The sequence below is a fragment of the Eurosta solidaginis genome, chromosome 3, assembly GCF_040869045.1.
Source record: "Eurosta solidaginis isolate ZX-2024a chromosome 3, ASM4086904v1, whole genome shotgun sequence".
Lineage (NCBI taxonomy): Eukaryota > Metazoa > Arthropoda > Insecta > Diptera > Tephritidae > Eurosta > Eurosta solidaginis.
In genome coordinates this window covers 179,441,883-179,464,153 of record NC_090321.1, presented here as the reverse complement: position 1 = coordinate 179,464,153, position 22,271 = coordinate 179,441,883, and the positions used below count along the sequence as shown (strand labels likewise).

The following is a 22,271-nucleotide window of genomic DNA, read 5'->3' as shown; positions in this document are numbered from 1 at the left end:
TGTGGTTTGTGAGTGTGTATGCGTGCATTTGGACATTTACATATATTGCGTAAACACGATGAGAAGCTTTATAAGACCAATATGTTTGCTTTAGAAAGTGCAATACGACGTATCCTGAATTTCGAAAAGGGAGTCAAAAAATTATAAACTAAAGTGTTATATTGCAACATATGTAACTTGTAAATTTATTATAAAAAAAATCCAAGAAATGAAAACATTTTTCCGGTGAAATTTTTACTTGCGCCGTTTTCAGAATGCTTAAATGCTCTTTTGAACTTTTTTCTAATATATTGTATATGAATTTGCACCAGCTGTGCTTCAAAATAACTTTGCGCTTAGTTATTTCTCAAATGCAAATGGGCTGCTGCAAAGTAAATATTAAAGTTTTAGTCTTTATATAGAAAACAAGAATTTCAGTTTTTATGTGTTGAGTTATAGAGATTCTTTGTTGGAATGTGGTTTAAATTATGCATATTAGACAAATTGAATTATTTACGCCCTAATATGAAATATTCTTGTTTTTATTTTGTTTTATGAATTTTCATGGAATTTGTTAATATGCAGAAACACGACACAGTGGTCGGTTCCATAGGCCAAAAATAAAAAAAATCAAAGTGAAAAGTTTGTCACCAAATGTGTTGTTAGTATCTCTTATTAGAACAGCCCTTTAAAAGGTATATTTGTTTTTGTTGTATTCGAACTGCACTCTTTAAGAAAAGCTTCAAAAATGAGGTTATGATATCAGTTGGGGTTTGCAGCAAGTTAAAAATAAAGTTCAAGTTTAAGCTATTTAAAAAAAAATATATATATATATAATATTTTTATCTTTTATTTATATTTCAACTTCAGCTAAAGTCTTAGTTGGGTTCCTCACCGATCCTCACGTTGGGACATATATCTTATTATTAGCCCAAGGATTAGGATTCTAAAGTGTTAGTATCAGCTGCCACTTTCTTCCACTAACTATGTTTTGCGACAGTTTTCTGATAGTGTCACAGTGATAAATTATTGTTATATGTGCTCACTTGTAACATACGACATTATTTTATCCAGTCGACGATATGCAAATGTAAACCTTTGTGTGTGTTTTTTGTTTTCTTATTGTTATGTATGCAATATCTTTTAATAACTTTAATAATTTATTTTAAGCAAGATAGTAAAATGTACGTTTATTTACTGTGCATGGAGAGTTATTTTGTTCATTAAATTAGAGAATTTTCTTCTCAAGTGGACATTCAATAACTGATAACACTATTTGGTTTAAAAGGATACCATGAATTTAGTTTAGTTAGCTAAAACATTTAATACAGCTGCAGTTAATAATTTAAGCTGGCGCACCGACGCGTATGATTTGAAAAGTTTTACATCGTTTGTATTGGATATATTGTGTATGAACAACAAGAACAGAATCGGAACAAGATGGCTGCCCTAAAGAACACCAGAAGAAACATTTATGACCCAAGAAAGTTTATTTTTAAAGAGTACTTTTTGCGTACGATTACCAAAATACGAAGAAAATCAACCTATATGTGGCAATTTAAAAAAAAACCTAATTCGAGTTAGGATAAAAGTGACATTCTGGCTTCATAACAGAAATCTGTTACAGATCTCCCTGTGTTACTTACTCATAGCCCTAGCGCCAAATGGCTGCTACAAAATATAGTAAGTTACAATGGTGAATTGTGGCTAGCTTTTTAGATAAAGGTCTATGTATCGCCATTATCTTAACTCGAATTAGGTTGTTTTTTCAAATTGCCACAGATATAATACGGGGTTGAAAACCAAGTTGACCGTGCTTATAAATAAGTAATGTGTGAGATACTTTGTCGAAAGCTTTACTGAAATCGGTGTAAATTACATCGGTGTGAAGACTTTTTCTAAACCCATTAGAAACGTGAGTGTGAAATTCCAGTAAATTGGTGATAGTTGATTTGCCCTTACAGAATCCATTTTGTGAGCTGCAATTATGGGGGAAATAGGGAACGTTAGGAGGTGGCTAACAATAGCTTCAAATAACTTTGGGATAGCGGATAACTTTGCTATGCCTCGGTAGTTTTCTATTGAAGACCTGCTTCTCTTTTTATGAAGCGGGATAAGAAAAGATTCCTTCCACATTGTTGTGAAAACGCCATATATTAAAGATAAATTAAATAAATCTGTTAGCGGCTGATAGATTTATGCAGCACATTTTTTAAGAAAGTGCGTCGGGATCCTGTCTGGGCCGTATGTATTTTTTAACTAAACGTCCTATTGATAAACTAAGATCCCATTTGAACTTTAACGTAATTTGTATGTTTATCAAAGAAAAATTAGAAGCTCATTTTAGCCTGTGGCGGGTATGACAACTCATATTGGATGTTCACACGTATGCTAAATATTTATATTATTTTTTATTTAAGAATTCGTGAGCTTAACACCGGCTTAAATTAATTGAAATGTGTTGTTAGTGTAGAAATGAGATAAACTGAATTAAGCCAGGAAACAAATACAAGCAGGATAGCGCAGTGGTTAAGGCAACTGCAGTTTCACCGTTTGACTCGCGGTGAAACCTTTGATAACATTACGAAATTGCCTGGTGATGATTACTCGTACGTGGCGGTTTTCGAAATGGTACCATCGCAATATGTCAGTAAATATTTCTTTCTTTATTTTCAGTTTCTCTTAGGCCCGGTTTTTCAGTAGTTGGTTAAGCTAAGCTTAAACTAAGTTTGCTTAAACTCTAGTCAAATTTAAACAAAGTTAAACTTCTGAGCAGTATTTCAGTCACAGTTTAAGGCGACTTTTGGGGTAGGCTTTTTGTACGGAAACACTATTTTTTTGTTATCTAGATAATGCGTAGATACGGCAACAGTTGGATTTTGTGTACCCAACAAACATGGAAAAACAATTTTCCAGCCTTAGAGAAATATATATCTAGTTCCAGAAATGATATCCAACATCATGCTGTAATTATTCTTAAACCAGATAGTTATCAAGTTATTATCCAATTTCATTCTCCAATCACTATCCAACTTTTGATAAATTTTGTAAAATGTATTGTTCTCGAGTTGACCTCCAACGTCATTCTCAAATTATTTTCCGACCTTTGAGAGATTTTGTGGAATGCACATGCTGCACATGCTGCACATCCAATACATTTCTCCGGTTTATATCCTACTTTGGATATCGAGTTGAGGTGATTTGAAAAAAAATCTTCCTCGAGGTGGTACCACAAAAACCAGCAGCTGTTTATTGAGAGAAATAAACACCTGGTTGAAAGCACTAAAGATGCGCTATTAATTAAAAGTAAGTTATACGTATTTTATTTTCGTGAAAATACTGTAGCATTGAAATCTTACATTTTATTCCAGTGAGAGAACCACTCATAAATACAAGTTGGGAACTATATATATTTTTTTTAAATTAAGTAATAGCATTTTTTGCTTTATAAAAAATTTCTTTTTTTGCTCAGAACGTTATTCTCAAGTTGAGTCCTGTTTCGAAACAACTTTTGCATTGTTATCAACATGATGTAGTGGTACTTAAGCCCAAATGCGTGTTGGGTATAGTCGACGTCATTGCCAACAAACGCAAATAACTGATAGATTTATTAGAGTTTAACCCTGTCAGATCGGCCGTTTAAGCTCAGCTTAAACTTCAGTTAAAATAGACTGAAAAACTGCAGAATAAGTTTAAGCGTAGATTAACTGACAAACTGCGTTGAATGAATTCTTAAATAATAAATATAAAACACACCATTAAACAAACAAACATATATATTATTGTATAACAAAATTAACCATTTATATTATCTTTGATAAACCAAAAAAACTTAATAAAATATTGTAACGATTTTACTTGCAATTCCCCTTATTTGCAATCTTCTGCTGAGTTCGAATCACTAAACTGTTGAATAAATAACTCCAATATTTAATAATGCAAAATGGCCTTTATTAAAGTACTTCATAATAACACTCAACGAATAGCTTGCTTAATAACCAAACTGATTGATAGCTCAAATGAAACTCTACTATCCAAAATAATACTGCTATTGCTCGCTAGATAGCGTCTGAATCGAAACTTGCCCATAGCGCCTCTACCGCTGATGCTTTTATACTCTGTGATTTCTTCGTGGCATCTTCTAGGCGCTTCCAGAATTTTACTTAGTTATAAATTTCTCAGCTACAACTACAGATGTATAATTTCTCATTTGAGTAATACTTGCACAAATTATTGCCCTCTCTTGTGACAACTCAGATAAGATATATGCATGTGTTTGTGCATCGACTCTTAGCTGCTCGTATACATACATGGTACATATGTGTAGACGCAATTATTGTTTCGTTTATGTAGATACATAATGATTGAATTATTGATGTGAATTCACGCCACTGCTTAGCATCGGCTTAGAGATAGCAGCACCCCTTAGTTTTGCTAATATTCGTAACACTGCTCTCCACCTAAGTCTGATCGTCCCGATCAGACAAATCTCCCGATCTAAACGCCGCTAGCAGCTCCAGATGTACCACCCTTCTACTCCGTGGTTTCCCAGTGGTTTGGACGTGGTAGATAGTATCACTGATCTTCTTCACAACTTTGTACGGGCCTTCCCATCTGCACCGAAATTTGGCTGGAACACCTTTCCGCCGCTGAGGGTTGTTTAACAGTACCAATTCTCCCTCCAAGAAACCTTCCGAATTTTTGTTCTCGTTGTACCTGCGTTTCATCTTACTACTCATTATTCTTGATCGTTCCCTCGCACTCTGTTGTTTAGCCAATGAGCTTTTTCCCAGAGCTTGCACTTGACAGATTGACTTTGCATCATCATTATCGTCTGGAGGTTTCACAACAGTAGTGCGCGCTGGCTTGAAACCAACCTTGCATTCTTTCTGAAAAATTCTTTCAGTCGTTTTAGTGCGTCCATTAGGGTTTGTCAATGCCGGTATTTTTCTCGCAGGTACTTTCAATTTCGCTTTATTTGGCCCATTCGATCCATCAACCTTTTCTTTTGATTTTCGTGGCCTTTGTCGAGTCTTCTCAACATTACCCGATTACTACTGAACCCTTTCTCCAACTTGAAGTTAAGTGGTATATCCTGGTTCTCATAACGCATCACCCTTCTCTGCATATCGATCTTGATGTCATGGTCAACCAAGAAGTCCACTCCCAATATGACTTCTTCAACGATCTTCGCCACAACGAATTTGTGTAGAACCATGACCTTTCCAATCAAGAATTCACATATCACTTCTCCCTGACCTTGGTTATACTCGCCAGTGACCGTACGCAACCTTGCTCCAGGTAACGGTTTTACTCTCCTGTTGACCAATTCATCGGATCAAGGAATGAAATGCGCCCGTATCTACAGTCAGTACACGCTCCTTGCCATCCAGCTTTCCTTCGACGGCAAGACTGCTCGATTTTCTTCCAATTTGCGACACAGATATGACAGGGCATCCAATAGCTGGATCTAGCTCTCGATCTCTACCTCTTACTCGCTCTTGCTCATCTCCTCCAGCTTTGCGTTTACGGCCACCCAAGTTGGAACTACCAGGACCAAGATCGCAATGACGTGCTATGTGACCGGACTTCCCGCATTTGAAGCATTTGATAACTTTTTCACTCCGCTTTTGCGATCCTTTCAGTGCCTCCAATATTGCGTCTACCCAATCTGGCCTTTCTACTTCCACACGGCGTGCTTTGAAGACTGGCTTACACAGAAGCGACGCTGTTTCCTGAATCAGAGCTTGTGACACCGTTTCTGCGAATGTTGGCTTTGGGTTTGCGTATGTAGCTCGCTTTGTTTCGGTGCCCCGTATGCCATATATACAACTCTGGATTTTTACCCTCTAGGTGTACTCCACGGATGCGTCCGCATTTGCCAAATGTGCCAACCTTTCAACATCCGAGGCAAACTCCTGCAAAGTCTCATTCGCTCTTTGGTGACGGTTTTGCAACTCAATTTGGAATATCTGTTTTCTATGCTCGCTTCCATAACGTCTCTCGACAGCGGCCATCAATGCTTCATAGCTGTTCCGTTCGTACTCTGGAATAGTCTGTAAGATTTCGGAAGCTGGTCCTTTCAATGCTACGAAGAGTGCAGAAACTTTATCTTCAGCATTCCAGTTGTTCACTGTTGCGGTCTTCTCAAACTGTAGCTTAAAGACCTGGAAAGGAATATACCCGTCAAAGGATGGTGTTTTTACCTTTGGATTGCTTGCTGAAACAGCTTGCTGATTTAGTTGTAACTGCTCCATACGACCTCTTAAATCATCTACTTCTGCCTGAAATTGAGCCATTTTTGCATCCTGCGCTTCCAGTTTTGATGATACCTGTTCCAAAATTTCTGCCGACATTTCAGATATACGTGCCTCTTGCGCTTCCAATTGAGATGTCATATATGTCATATCATGTTCAAGTCTGTGCTCGTAATTGTCTGCGATGTTTCGTTTTTCTCTTCAATTTTTGTTGTTGTCTCGTCCCCATCAGGATAAAAGACAAACTCGTCCACATCAATTCCTTGCGATTCCATTACCTCTCGTAGCCGTGCTTGCAGTTCGATCTTATTGCCGGTTGTATTTAATCCACGGTTCTCCAACTCCTTTTTCAGTTGCTGGATCTTCAATTCACTGAACTTTGCCATGCCCTTGTTGTCCGCTGGAATTTATTCAACAATCTCACTTCTGACACCAAGTGTAACGATTTTACATGCAATTCCCCTTATTTGCAATCTTCTGCTGAGTTCGAATCACTAAACTGTTGAATAAATAGCTCCAATATTTAATAATGCAAAATGGCCTTTATTAAAGTACTTCACAATAACACTCAACGAACAGCTTGCTTAATAACCAAACTGATTGATAGCTCAAATGAAACTCTACTATCCAAAATAATACTGCTATTGCTCGCTAGATAGCGTCTGAATCGAAACTTGCCCATAGCGCATCTACCGCTGATGCTTTTATACTCTGTGATTTCCTCGTGGCATCTTCTAGGCGCTTCCAGAATTTTACTTAGTTATAAATTTCTCAGCAACAACTACAGATGTATAATTTCTCAATTGAGTAATACTTGCACAAATTATTGCCCTCTCTTGTGACAACTCAGATAAGATATATGCATGTGTTTGTGCATTGACTTTTAGTTGCTCGTATACATACATGGTACATATGTGTAGACGCAATTATTGCTTCGTTTATGTAGATATATAATGATTGAATTATTGATGTGAATTCACGCCACTGCTTAGCATAGACTTAGAGATAGCAGCACCCCTTAGGTTTGCTAATATTCGTAACAATATGATTCCCAGAGGACTAGTGTATCTGATTCACGTTTTTATTCAATTGTATCCGTGTTGTCTTTTTAGACATAGTGACCCCATTTTTATTTGCCGAATGCGGCTTTTACATTTAAAATCGCAAAAATCAAATAATCTCTGCTATATTACACAAAAGGTATTGGCTTAATTTATAAATTTATTTTTATCCATTTTGTATTACCTTTTCAATATAATTTGCTTTGATCTCATGGATTTATGGGCATTCAATTGCTGAAAAATTTGCATTTTCCATTAGGATTTACTGAGAGTAATTTATTTATTTAAACAATATATTGATGTATGAAGGTAGTCAATGCTACTATGGCTTTAACGTTTATATATAAGCGAGTAAAATATTTTGCTCAAATTGCTTACTTACTTAATTGGCGCTTAACCGTTTAAACGTCCAACAAGGCGCCCACTCGCTTCTTCTCTCTGCCAACTGGCGTCAATTGGTCACACCAAGAGAGTTTAAATCGTTCCCCACCTGGTCCTTCCTGCGGTGTGGGGAGCGCCCTCTTCCTCTGCTTCCATAGGCGGGTTCCGATAGATTTTAAGAAGGCTGATTCTGCGATAGTTGGCACAGTTTGCAGTATCCCTTTCTTATGGATTGGGCAAAGAATACTTAGATTCCAATCGCCGTGCATGCGCTCGTCCGACGTTGTGAATCAGCTGATGCATGCGCCATACCAACTACGCGGCCGTATTTGAATAGCTCCGCAGGCAATCCATCAGCGCCCGCGGCTTTGTTCTCTTTCAATCTGGTTATTGCTATTCTGCCTTCGTTATAATCGGGTGGGTGGACATTTATTCCATCTTCATCGATTGCGGGATTGGGTTCGTCATCCCTGTGCGGTAAATCGCTGTCTCCATTTAGGAGAGAAGAGAAGTGTTCCCTTTTGCTTAAATTACGCTTTCTTTAATAATATTAAAGAATCTGCTTTAGTGTATTGCAAATTATGCTGTCATTTTAATCTTCAATCCAGTGTAAGTAAATAGGTTTCTGTTGTTAGTTACGGCATAAAATATTAGCAATTAGCGTGAGTAACAAAACTTTAGTAAAAAATGGCTGTCTCCTTACTAATAACTATTTGTTATTTTTGTTCTTGTTATTTTAGCCGAATTGATGTAAGTACTAAAACACTGAAGTGATTTGCTTGTTTGTATACTCATCAATAAAATTATAATATTGATATACAACCTGAAGCCATTATGGACAAATAGGTGTGTTCCCGAAAGAAAAAACAAACTTAGAAGATTCACATTTTTATCAACCAAATACATTATCCCGTATCAATTACAGGTATACATATGTACATTCGATCTGGTAAAATTTTGTGGAACATTTATTTTTGTGTCCTAACAAAGCATATGTATCTCTAAACTAAATAAATCCCATTATTCGGGTGGGCAGGTAGCGCTTTCAGACTAAAGTAATACAGAAAAACAGCCGCCTAAGGGCAAGCAAAGGTATTTGATGAGGTGGGAAGACTGACGTAACGCCCAACAAAGAGTAAAAATGCTTTAATCGATGAATCTGCAGATTAATCCGACTTGGTTCCTGCTTCCCGTAGTGTCTTCTAAGCAGAGGTGAATGCCTTAAACAAGAGACCACAAATTAAATACGCTAAGGAAAAGGAAAATTCGTTTCATACATGATGCCCGAGCAGGGCCACGCTCACGGAAATGAATGCGGGACAATCCATCAACACTACCGAAAAGTCTCCAACGAATACATTTTCAGGAACAAAAACATACCGTTTCACGATAACAACGCTGAATAGACATTCGGGATTTATTAGGTAAAGAAGGAGAAGCAGTTAGAAATTTAAAAATTTTATAAATAAAATTTTTTGTCATAAAAATTAAAATAAAAAAAGAAAAAATTTAATTGTTTGCTGTAAAACTATAGTGTTATCTTTTCTGAAAAAAAAATTAAATAAAATTGTTACCTAAATAAATAGTAAAGCCTTAAAAGGGTTACTCTTACCCTTGAAAAGTGTAAACTTTTATAGTGCATGAATAAATGGCTACCCCGTGTATCTGATAACTCTCACAAGCGCGCTGTCTATACGAATAAAAAGTTCGTTAGCAATTATTGGCTCCATTCCAATTTTTTTTCTCTAACAATTTCTGAAGTTGCGAAAATAAACTGTCACTTGTAAACACTGCTTTACCTAAGTCGTGCCCAGTAGGGTAGGCCTAAATTTAACCTTGCCACAATCAGTACGTTCAACCGCTGTCAGCCATATATGCTTTAGAACTGCAGCTAACATAAGATATATCCTGTCTACACTTTGAAAAAAAACGCAACCCGTCGTATTGAAATTAAATTAAATCGATTACCATCCAAATGTACTTTTACAGTTTTTACACACTATCACCTGGCTTAGCAGGGTTACACTGTCACACCGTCATTTTGTGCAGGGTAAAGTTGTAACGCGTTTGCGTTGAGAGCAGGTTGAAAAAAATATATTTACAACCCTTACGCAGTGTACAAGAAAAGAAAAAAGTGTTAGTTTCCGGGAATGTATTTGGGGTTCTCTTCGGGCTCCTAAGAATGCCAAAGAAGAAAAGTGCAAATTATATGAGCTGCAGATGGCTTACAATAACTGCTGAACGTCTTTACGAATCGCAAAACTCAAAAAAAAATTACAAAAAAAAAAAACAAATTATTCGAGTAGTCGATTACGAGTATCAAGAGCTCTAATAAGGGCACCACCTGGTGAATCGAAAACATCACAGATATTTTTTGAAATTTTTCGTAGATTGAGAAGCGAGTGTGAACCATATCGAAAAAAAAATTATTCTTTGGTTCCCTGAACATTTATATAATTTATCATTTCGTCGACAGACAGTAACGACAGAAAGAAGATGTCATTACCGACCGAGGTACATAAGTCGACCCACGTTTCTAATTTCAGACATTTAACAAAATTTTATGAATTTGCTACATAAACAAATTTGTTAAGAACATACGTAAAAATCTTTGTGTGTGTGATTTTCCTAAGGTAAGTAGTCTTGTCCTAAATAAACATCGTAAAATAAGTGTCCGCAACCTGCCCCCCTACTAGATAATATAAAAAAGTGAGAAATTTGCTGAAAGAGTTGAACTTAGAAAAAACACAATGATGGCTGCAATATTTTTTTACAACTTTTTATTAAACATTTTTAATAAGGTTCAAGCTGGCTGCATTAATTGCGTTTGCGCATAAATTTTGTATAGAAAATTAAGCAGGTATTTTTAACATGTCCTGCGAAGGGACTTCAGTTATGGTTGATGAAAATTATTTAAATGCGGTCTGTCCCGGTGGGTAAGTATTCGGCCCGCATGGGGTCATAGGTTCGAGTCTGGTTCAGAAAAGTTAAAATAAAAAGATGTAGTAGCTATCTTCCAGCTCTGCAAACACCAGCATAGTAAATAATTTTAAGTATATTTCCTAACGATCTTAATTAAAATTTAGAACTTATCGGGCAAGCGAAGTATTCATGCTAGACCATATATGTATGTTTGTTAGACAAATTAATAAGGTGAATCTCTAAAACGTCAAGAAAAACTAGGGATAATGGAAATAGTGGAGCTCTGCAAATTGGTAAAGAGTTATATGAAGTTTGAAAGGGCGAAGTGCGGCGAGTGGGAATAGGCATAAAGTGAGAAAACTTCCAGATACTTGAAGATCAAAAAGAGTAAAGTCTCCCAGGTTTGCTGGTAAAATATTTATTAAAAAATTCTATTGAAAAGTCTATCAAACAAATTTGTTTAATTGCCTGTACAAATTTTATTCAGATTTTAATTTCACTGTCTATTTAAAGCCCATAAAGAGAAACAAAGCAAAGGCGTGAATACCAAGTACTCGCGAAGCTCGGTATGTAAGCATACAAGTGAAAGTTTCCTAAAAAACGATTGTTTTTAAATTAACAAGAGTTTGGCCAGGTGTTGAAGTTAAACCACAAAAGAGGTAAATTTACCAGAAACAAACATTTTCAGGCTTTTTGAGAAGAGCTTCGTCGGCTTTTTATCGGTTTCAACCGATACCGACAAAATAATATTTTATTATCAACTTATTCTTAATAGCAGACTACTATTGTTAAATTATCGGTTGGTTACCGCCGAGTCATCGATAACCTTTGGACAAACAATCGTTATTTAATCGATTACTTTCGATATCAAATTGATAACTTCTCAATAAGTCGATAACTTTTCGATACATCGGCGATAAAAAATTGATAACCTTAATCATGTAAATCAAGTTTATAACCACTTCGATAACAAATCGATAGCTCGTTTTAAAACTTGTCCATATCACACCTATAACATACCGATAACTCGTCAATAAGAAATGGATTACACGACCCTAACCCGCCTATAACAAGCTGTTGACTCATCGATAACAAGCCGTTAAGATTTCGATGGCAAATTGATGGCACGCCAACGGATTTCAATTTGCTTTGCTATTACTTTTATTTTCCTTTCTTTTTAATGGCCTTTATTTTTCTTTCCTTGTCTTGATTTGTTTTCTGAATTTGCCTATACCAACATTTCTATACGAATTTCCACTTATAAAAGCTCTAAAAACCTTTTTTATTTTTAACGAGTAAGGGTTAGCCTATATTTTACATTCTTCCATAACTATTTTTTCTTTGTTTCTACTGAAAAAGCAATTTTTACTTTTTGAAAAATTTATAAAGTGAGCCGAGTTGGAAGGAATATTCCACTTTAAATAATATCCCACTTGATACTATTTGAAGAACATGAATACGAACCATATAACTTGAAATAGAGATATTCTGTACCATTTTCTTTGTAAATTTCCACTTTCAGACTATCACAAGAATGGCAATTAACATCATATTTCCTTTGTCTCCTCGACCATTTGCAGGCGAATAACATTTGAAGCACTTAAATATACATCATGATATATTACCTACTTCCATTCAGTTAGTTCCTTAGCCTTACTTGAAAGAAGCAATTACACTGCAGGGTCTAAGTATACTCAATTGCTTGTCGCTTTGTGCGTGTCTGTGCACAGTTTGTGCCAATCCTCCTACGAACTTGTCATTCTGAAAGATGGTTGCCCCAATTGTGGTGGTACTTTGTGGGTTGTGCTCATTTTGGTAATTAGTGATGTAAATCATGCAAGGGATTCGATTACATTTTGATGAGAATTCATCACACAATGAAAGGAGATGAAAAAGTGCTTTGCTTGATGACATAGTCGTGCCTGGTCAACCATTGGGAATGTCGTTTAAATTGCAATTAGAATGTTTATTGTTCGCCAGTACCGCGATTGTTTGATCTTTTGTGTTAAGAATGTCAATAAACTGAAGCTTTTTGTGCTGTTAAATGTGAACAACACGGAGATATAATTGACTTTTGACGAAACAAATACTAAGTTAGGTTTCAAGAAAACGAGACCAAATGCAACCATATGAATTAGTTATGTTTGACTTCCTTTTAGTATTTTCTATTTGTTCTGCAAGGCTAAGGGCTTCATTCTGTAAGGCGAACAATAGCTCAGAAGAACGACTCGCCTCCAAACGATTTGTTTAGCAATGGTAATAGGGCTGATTACATTCAACACGGCGTCTACAGAACACAACAACAAAGGAAAAAGCTAGCGGAGCGTAGTCAGGGTTTGAATTTGAGGTAAAAATCCGTTGACTGTAAGCGACAGAGGTGAAATTTATTTCAGCAACACGTAACTTGAAAGTGCAGAAATATGTTTGCCGGACTGAAATGAAAAACACGCTCCTCTTGCCGAACATCTGTGGGAGGGTAAGGTACTTCATAAATTAGGTTAGGTTGAACTGGCCGGTCCATGGGGACGTCACATAGACTGAATGGGTCCATAGTGTTACTAGAAGTTTATTTTAACGATCGAACTGAAAAACCCTATCAAAAACCAGGACCTATGTTATAAAGAAAACTCCGACCTCTTGGGAAATACTACATATTAGCTTTCTAGGACTTAAGCCACTTACTGCTTCTAGATAAAACAGCTGTATCACTCCGAATAGCTGGAGCCTTAGCTTGGCAAGCGCAGTGCATGAGAATAAAACGTGCTCGATCGTTTCCTCCTCCAGCCCGTACTTCCTACATCTGCTATCACTGACCAACCCTAATTTAAAGGCATGTGACGCCAGAAAGCAGTGTCCAGTCAGAATACCCGTCATGAGTCTACATTCCTCTCTTTTTAATGATAGAAGCAACTTTGGTAGTTTAAGGTTGTAACACCTACACATAATCTTCGACACTTTACAGCCCCGCGCTTGAACCCACACCTTTCCAGCTTGGTCAATCATGTGCACCTCTCGCCTTCGCTTAATCTCGCCCAGTTTAATTGGGACGTCTACGGAGCAAGCTTCAAGGGATGCGCCCTTTTTAGCAAGTTCATCCGCTTTTTCATTCCCATATATTCGCATATGCCCGAGACCCAATGTAGATGTTGCCACTTGGCTGTCAATATAAAAGTTATCACGTTTGCAGTTTAAGCTATTCCCTTCCAAAGCAGTCGATTTGGTTACGGCTAATATTTCCGCTTGGAAAACACTACAGTAATCTGGAAGCTTGTAGGATCTGTTTATTTCCGAATGAGCACAGTATATATACGACAGACCTTACTCCTTCCACTTGGAACCATCTGTGTACACATGAGCACCCTTGCACCAATCATCCACTTCTATCGTGGCCTCAAGATCTCCCTCGAAGCGCAGATAGGGAATCAGGTAGTCTGTTTGTCCTTTAATTGATGACGCTGTATTAATATGGCCGTATGGTCGACGCTCAAGCTGCCTCGAGGCACTGAGCCTGGTTGCAGTTGTTAACGCTATGTTCTTCGCTACCAGGTTTGTAGGTGGAATGTGCAGAATGGCATACAGGTCAGCCGTCGGGGTTGTTTTCAGGGCTACCATAATGCTAAGCATTGATAATCTGCATACCCCCTCTAATTTTTTGAGGTAGGTTGTTTTTGTGTGGCTTTCTACCAAACGAGAACTCCATAGTATAGAATAGGGTTTACAATCGCTGTAAGAATCCAATAAGAAAGGAATGGTGATAAACTCCACCTACACACCAGCATTCTTTTACATGCATAAAGTTCCGTTGAGGCCCTCTTCACCCTCTTCTCCACGTTGAGCTTCCATGAAAGCTTACTGTCTAGGATGATTCCTAGATAACTTATGCCTGGTCTAATTTGGGACCTTCTACCTCTTTGTAAACAAGACCATATCCGTCTTCCCCGCGTTAGCTGTCAACCCGATGCCCAAGTATCATTGGAAGGCACTTTCCACTTATGACAATTGCCCTAAGTATTACAGGTCCCTCATCGAAGGTTTACGGGTCGCTCATCGAATCGCCTGAGTAGTTGTTTGATAATATGAGGTGCTCAGTAGTGTAATTAGGCAGCATATATTAATGCAGCTGTTTTTTTACCATACCTTAACTTTTGGTACCGTGGTGATTTGCGCTTTATCCACCATCTCAAACCGCGCGTTCGTGCCTTGCCTTTGGTACCACTTCCTCCAGCCACCGCAAGCTCGCTATGTTGTCGCACGCTATCATCTTCACACCATTATACCACCCCCTGAATCAAGGGTTGGAAGGGGCTTACTTGGTTGTTCCCGTATCATCTTAAGCATTAAGCTACAGATCTCCACCTTTCAGTAGTCATCTGTCCGAAAGGACTGCTACGATCAACCAGCGCCACATTCAGTGACTGCTTTGCCTGGACTAGTTGCTACCTCACTATTGGGGCCCATCTGTCTCACTTTTCTTGTCTATGCGGCTGCACTGCCTCGCGACTCTGGGACTGGGTCCTTTCTGCCTCTTGAAAGCAGGCTTGTCGCCTTCCGCCGAGCGTTGCCTCTTCATTGTGCCATTCGACGCTTCTTCCTCCTCGTACCAGTTACAGTACCGAGGTTTTCTCGCAGCAAACCTTTTCAACTGCCTCCGACCTACTTCTACCGCCTCAAGAGCCCATTCCAAGTGCTCGATCTCCACTTCTGTTGGGTCGACCACTGGTCCCAGGCGTTGGACAATTCTTCGTGCTGCACGGTACTGCGAAAGAGCTCTCTTACTTCCTCTGCGCCGTACCCTTCTCCACTCTACTACTCCGTTTTCATTTGTATGATTTTCCAACACGGAGTTGATTGAATCAGCACTACTCTCGCTCCCCGAATTCGACGCATCGCTTAATGCGCTTTTGTCGTCCTTGGCTTGCGACAAAGTCCTCCTCTTATCATCGTCCTTATTACAATTAGGTAGTGAGTCGTTCATCTTGGTCGTAAGACCACCTGCCCGACAAGGCGGGCTCAGCTGTTCAGTATTATATACGGGGAAAGAACCCTCCGCCACAACAGCACCCCTTACTGCGATAAGGCTGTCAATACTTCCCGAGGTGGCCCGGTATCGGGAAGGCTCCGTGTGAATACAGCCGAATTTATCCCCTGGCAAATCGTCCAATACTCACGGTCCGCATCACACCCTGGATTAGGGGGTTGGCAGTTCTTGGTTACAGACATCCCGCCGCCCTCCTATCAGGCGAAACGGCGTAGATGCCAGTCCTAAACCGCTCCGCCTCATAGTCGGGTGCTACGGAGTTCGGCTAAGCCCCTACACCAGCGAAAAGATGCCTACCCTAGTGAGGGTACTTTATAGCAGACCCCTTTGTTTTGTTTAAAGTTAATGAGCTATGTATGTGATGGATTGGAAAAAAGTTAAAAATAAAATTCAACAAATCTCTGTTTTTAAAGAAACATTTTCCGGCTGCGCTTTGAACCATTTCTATAAAGGAAGTGTTTATTATCTTTTTTTTTAGTTTATTTTCAATTTGTGTTGGCTGTACAATTAAACTATAAGAAAATATTTGCAACCCACTTCCTTGATTTACTGATATTCTCTTTTCCCTTGTACTGTTTTATTAGAACGAAACATTTATCAAATCAAGTTGCAAAAGCCCGTATTGTATTGTTTGTACTCTATCGCTATTCAAATGGATATTACCCTCATCGCTCAAAGTCTTTTATTACCTAATCCCTTGAGACATTAAGTTGTTTTCTGTAAACCACGCTACTTTCATTCCGATTCTTAAAATACCATTTTTCTTGCGATCCACTTGCAATTTATTTGTTGTTACGCGCATTCCTATATCCTTTCGCTTTCTTCTCTTCTTCTTCTTAACATTGCCATCACAACGAAAGTGATTTGTAACTGCCTGAAATCTCTAATGAATTTTTAAGTGCACCACCATTGCATTCATCGAACGATCTCCATTATTTGCATGCGTCGTCCCTGGTAATATCGATTCATCTCAATGAAATGTTTTCTGCGTTGTGAACGTGGTTTATTAATTAACCTTTGCGAACACTGCGACTCTGAGGGATGAGAAGCAACGATGCACCAGCTATTTGGCTTGAATTACACGACAAAGCAAGTATTAGAGATAAACTTCGGACTTTTTTACTGAGTTTAGTTAGATGAACCGTTCAAGCTCATATCAAATGTCTTAAAATGAATAAATGATTTACAATAATGGTAATCTAAATTAATTTCTCTATAACTATGTATGAATGTATGTGTGCTTAAACGTTTTGCTAATTGCTCGAAAAGTCAAGCGAATGCAGTAAAGTGTAAAGCTAGCTTATAATGATGTTTAAGCGTATTAAGTTTCTTCTTCTATTAGCTTTAACGCTTCATTGCATTTTTAATTAAAAACTAACAAAGGTAATCTTGGGAGTGATTCAAGATAAATTGAGTGGATTAAATTCTTGAGTGCATAGTGCATTAAAACTGAATTCAAAATGTAAAACCAACAAAAAATTTGCAGTTAACGTTCCTCACAGCATTCTGATGATTGAATTTTGAATTTTTCTGCAATAAAATATGTTATCAAATAATTTAGCAGAGAGATAAATCAAATATTTTACGGACCAGTTTCAGAACGGGAAGTTATCTTTTTAAAGTCGAGCTAATTTAAAGTTTGTCAAAAATCTACATATGAGTGTATGTAATCACTCATGCCAGGTTTACACTGAGTTAAGAAAATAGCTTGCCGCTCTGCAATTGGGCATATGATGATCAAGTTTGTTTTTTTTTTGAAAGCATTATGCGTAAGTTAAAATTGGTCATGCATTTTATGAAGACAGTTTTGGTCAAAAACTACATTTATATCACTTTTTATACCCATCTGCAGAATAATATTGTTGCGAATATTAGCAAAACTAAGGAGTGCTGCCATCTCCAGGCCGATGCTAAGCAGTGACGTGAATTCACATCAATAATTCAATCATTATGTATCTACATAAACGAATCAATAATTGCGTCTACACATATGTACACATTCCGACGAGCAACATTTACATACAAGGCAGCGAGAGATGAGATGTCACACACAGATGAATTTACTTACACGCTTATGTGTGTGCGGGAGACTGTAAACTACAAACTCACATATGTACATCTGAGAAGCGCTAAAAAGTAGACAATTGTAAACAAGTAGGAACTATATGAGAACTATACACACACGAATATAGTTGGTAAGTTCTGGAAATGGAAGAGCCTAGAAGTATGCAGCGTAAACTATAAAAGCGGGGCAGGTGAGTAAGAAGTACTTCAGTTTGAGTTGAGCTATCAATCAGTTTGATTAAGCACGCGATCTGGCGGCCAATAGTAGAGTTTCATTTGAGTTATCAATCAGTTTGGTTATTAAGCCAGCGAGTAGCAAAGTATAAGTGTTATTGTGAAGTACTTTAATAAAGGCCATTTTTCCATTATTCAATATTGGAGTTATTTATTCAACAGTTTAGTGATTCGAACTTAGCACAGGATTGCAAATAAGAGGATTTGCAAGTAAATTCGTTACAATTGGTGTCAGAAGAGGAATTGTTGAATAAATTCCAGAGGACAACAAGGACATGGCAAAGTTCAGTGAATTGAAGATCCAGCAACTAAAGAAGGAGTTGGAGAGCCGTGGATTGAATACAAGCGGCGATAAACTTGAACTTCAGGCACGGCTACGAGAGGCAACGGAAGCAGAAGGAATTGATGTGGAAGAGTATGACTTTCATCTTGATGGAGAGAAAATAACAAAAATGGAAGAAACATCGCAGACAATGGCGAACACAGACCTGAACATGATATTGGCTGCAATATCGGCACAAATGTCCGAAATGTCATCACAAACATCTACCAACATGTCATCACAATTGGAATCACAGGAGGCACGCATTTCAGAAATGTCGACACAGATAACATCCAAGATGGAAACTCAACTGGAAGAACAGAAGACATATATGGCACCACAATTGGAAGAACAGAAAACACACATGGCGTCACAAATTGCAGAACAATTAAAAGAACAAGAGGCACGCATAACATTACAGCTCGAAGCACAAGAAGAACGTATCTCAACAAAGCTGGAGGCACAGGAAACAAAATTCTCATCGCAGCTGGAGGCTGTTAGTGAACGACAAAATAAAGTGGAGGCCGAGATGGATGCTTTGAAAGATCGGATTCAGGAGTTACAATTGAACCGCCCAATCACTTCAACGTCTACTCTGAAGGTAAAATCCCCAACGTTTGATGGTTCTGTTCCATTCCAGGTCTTTAAGCTACAGTTTGAGAAGACCGCAGCAGTGAACAACTGGAATGTGGAAGATAAAGTTGCCGCACTCTTCGTAGCATTGAAAGGTCCAGCTGCCGAAATCTTACAGACTATTCCAGAGTACGAACGGAACAGTTATGACGCATTGATGGCTGCTGTAGAACAGCGATACGGAAGCGAACACAGGAAACAGATATTTCAAATAGAATTGCAAAACCGCTACCAAAAAGCTAACGAGACTTTGCAGGAGTTTGCTTCGGACATTGAAAGATTGGCTCATCTTGCAAATGCGGATGCACCCGTGGAATACACGGAAATAGTGAAGATTCAGAGCTTTATAAATGGCATAAGGGACGTCGAAACGAAGCGAGCCACATACGCGAACCCAAAGCAAACATTTTCTGAAACGGTATGCCATGCATTGACTCAGGAAACAGCGTCGCTTCTGTGTAAGCCAGTTTTCAAAGCACGCCGTGTGGAAGTAGAATGGCCAGAGTGGGTAGACACAATTTTGGAAGCACTGAAGGGATCACAACAGAAGAATGCCGGAGTTATTAAATGTTTCAAGTGCGGCAACCCAGGTCACATTGCACGTCATTGCGATCTTGGTCCTAATAGTTCCAACAATGTGGGTGGCCGTAAACGCAAAGCTGGCGGAAATGAGCAAGAGCGTGTCGGATGTAAAGAACGAAAACTTGCCCCGGCTATTGAATGTCCTGTGATATCTGTGTCCCAGATTGGAAGGAAATCAAGCAGTCTTACCATCAGAGGGAATGTGGATGGTAAAGAGCGTGTACTGACTGTAGATACGGGGGCATCTCATTCCTTGATTCGATCTGATTTGGTCTACAGGAGAGTAAAGTCATTACCTGGAGCAAGGTTGCGTACGGTCACAGGCGAGTATATTCAAGTCCAAGGCGAAGTGGTATGTGAGGTATTAATTGGGAAAGTCATGGTTCTACACAAATTCGTTGTGGCGGAAATCGTTGATGAGGTCATATTGGGAGTGGACTTCTTGGTTGACCATGACATCAGGATCGATATGCAGAGAAAAATTATGCGCTATAAGAACCAGGACATACCACTTAACTTTAGTTTGGAAAAAGGGTTCAGCAGTAATCGGGTACTGGTGGAAAAGACTCGACAAAGACCACGAAAGTCAAAGGCAAAGGTTGATAGATCGAATGGGCCAAATAAATCAAAATCAAAAGTACCTGCGAGAGAAACACTAGCATTGACAAAACCTAAAAGACGCAGGAAAACGAAGCAACGAATTTCCGAGAAAGAATGCGAGGGTAGTTTCAAGCCGGAGCGCGCTACTGTTGTGAAATGTGGGAACGATACCGATTATGCAAAGCAAATCCGTCCAGCGCAAGCTCTACGAAGTGGTTCATTGACCAAACAACAGAGTGTGAAGGAACGGCCCAGGGTAATGAGTAGTAAGATGAAACACTGGCATGACAAGAACTTTAATTCGGAAGGTTTCTTGGCGGGAGATTTGGTACTGTTAAACAACCCTCACCGGCGGAAAGGTGTTCCAGCCAAATTTCGGTGCAGTTGGGAAGGCCCGTACAAAGTTGTGAAGAAGATCAGTGATACCATCTACCGCATACAAACCACTGGGAAACCACGGATTAGAAGAGTGGTACATTTGGAGATGCTAGCGGCAGTTAGATCGGGAGATTTGTCTGATCGGGACGATCAGATTTAGGTGGAGGGCAGTGTCACGGATATTAGCATCACTAAGCTATACCATCACTAAGGCGATGCTAAGGCCATGCCAAGCAGTATTTACGTCAATAATCAAATCATGTATACACATATATAAGGCAGCCGAAAGAGATGTCACACACAGATGCATTTACCTATACGCCTATGTGTACTCGAGAGACTGTAAACTACAACCATTCACATCAATAATTCAATCATGTATCTACATACACGAATAAATAATTGCGTCTACACATATGTACGTATACGAGCATCGGAGCGGCAATGCACAAACACATGCATATATCTTATCTGAGTTGTCACAAGAGAGGGCAATAATTTGTGCACGTAGTTGTGGCTGGCGATTTTGTAGCCGAAACTAAGTAGTAACTTCTGGAAATAGAAGAGCCTAGATGTATGCAGCGTAAACTATGAAAGTGGCGCAAGCGAGTAAGAAGTAATTCAGTTTGAGTTGAGCTATCAATCAGTTTGCTTAAGCATGCGATCTGGCGGCCAATAGTAGAGTTTCATTTGAGTTATTAATCAGTTTGGTTATTAAGCCAGCGAGTTGCAAAGTATAAGTGTTATTGTGAAGTACTTTAATAAAGGCCATTTTTCCATCATTCAATATTGGAGTTATTTATTCAACAGTTTAGTGATTCGAACTTAGCAGAGGATTGCAAATAAGAGGATTTGCGAGTGAATTCGTTACAATATGATTTTATATATGACTTAGCAGTGCTAAGCAAGAGTTTGTAAAAAACGGAAGTTGTCTCATCGTCCCCAACGGTCATTCCTACAGTTATCTACCAAAATATCGGACAATACTTTTTCCGAACAGAGGAGCCAAAAGAAAAATTGGATCAAAGCAACCATTCAGTAGCGCTGAACCCGAAAGTTTTGTGGCATAGCGACTCAATTGAAATTTTCAACACACCCGTGCTTTTTTTTTAATTAAAAAAAATTACATCTAAAGACATGGAGTACATATCCTTCAAAGAAACCTGCACCTCAAATACCGACACGATGAGTTTCCAACGTTAAACTTTATTATGTATATATGTATCTTCGATATTTATTAGGTTACTAAATTACTTAATTTTTACTTTACAAAATACATGAAATTTTAAAATAAATCAGTACTTATTCATGAACAAACTATTAACTCAGCATTTTATATACAATCTCATCCCAAATTTTCAACATCTCTTGGAGACAGTAACATTAGTATTCATACATACATGTATTGAAAATAAGGTCCACTACAAAAAACATTTAGCAATAGCATTTCCCAATATAATTTTAATACTACAAAATAGCAACCTTAGGCAGATAAAGTAGGAACAATATAATTCCTAAAAAGTTGTATCTCACTTTACATTAAACTGCTTTGGAATATAAATACATACACTAAAAGATGCATACAATACAAAACGGTCCCTTATTTATATATCATAAACAAAAGTAATGTTGCGACCATTGGATATTTTTCAAATCAATTGGTTCTAAAACCATCTCCCATAATGGAGACATTTCACGTAAACGTTCGACATGTTTGATGTAGGTATCGGTAATATAATCAACCTCTTCAATGGTGGTAAAACAACCAATACCAAATCTATGAAAATTTAACAATAAATTACTTTCAAATTAACTAAACA

General features: G+C 38.1%; 1 protein-coding gene and 1 pseudogene across 2 annotated transcripts in view; both read right to left on the bottom strand.

Moving 5' to 3' along the window:
* The window catches only part of LOC137246817 (G-protein coupled receptor dmsr-1), a 796,706-nt gene that overhangs the window by 215,429 nt on the left and 559,006 nt on the right, over positions 1–22,271 (bottom strand). The window lies entirely within an intron of this gene.
* The window catches only part of LOC137246062 (cysteine desulfurase, mitochondrial-like), a 31,091-nt pseudogene that overhangs the window by 8,529 nt on the left and 291 nt on the right, over positions 1–22,271 (bottom strand).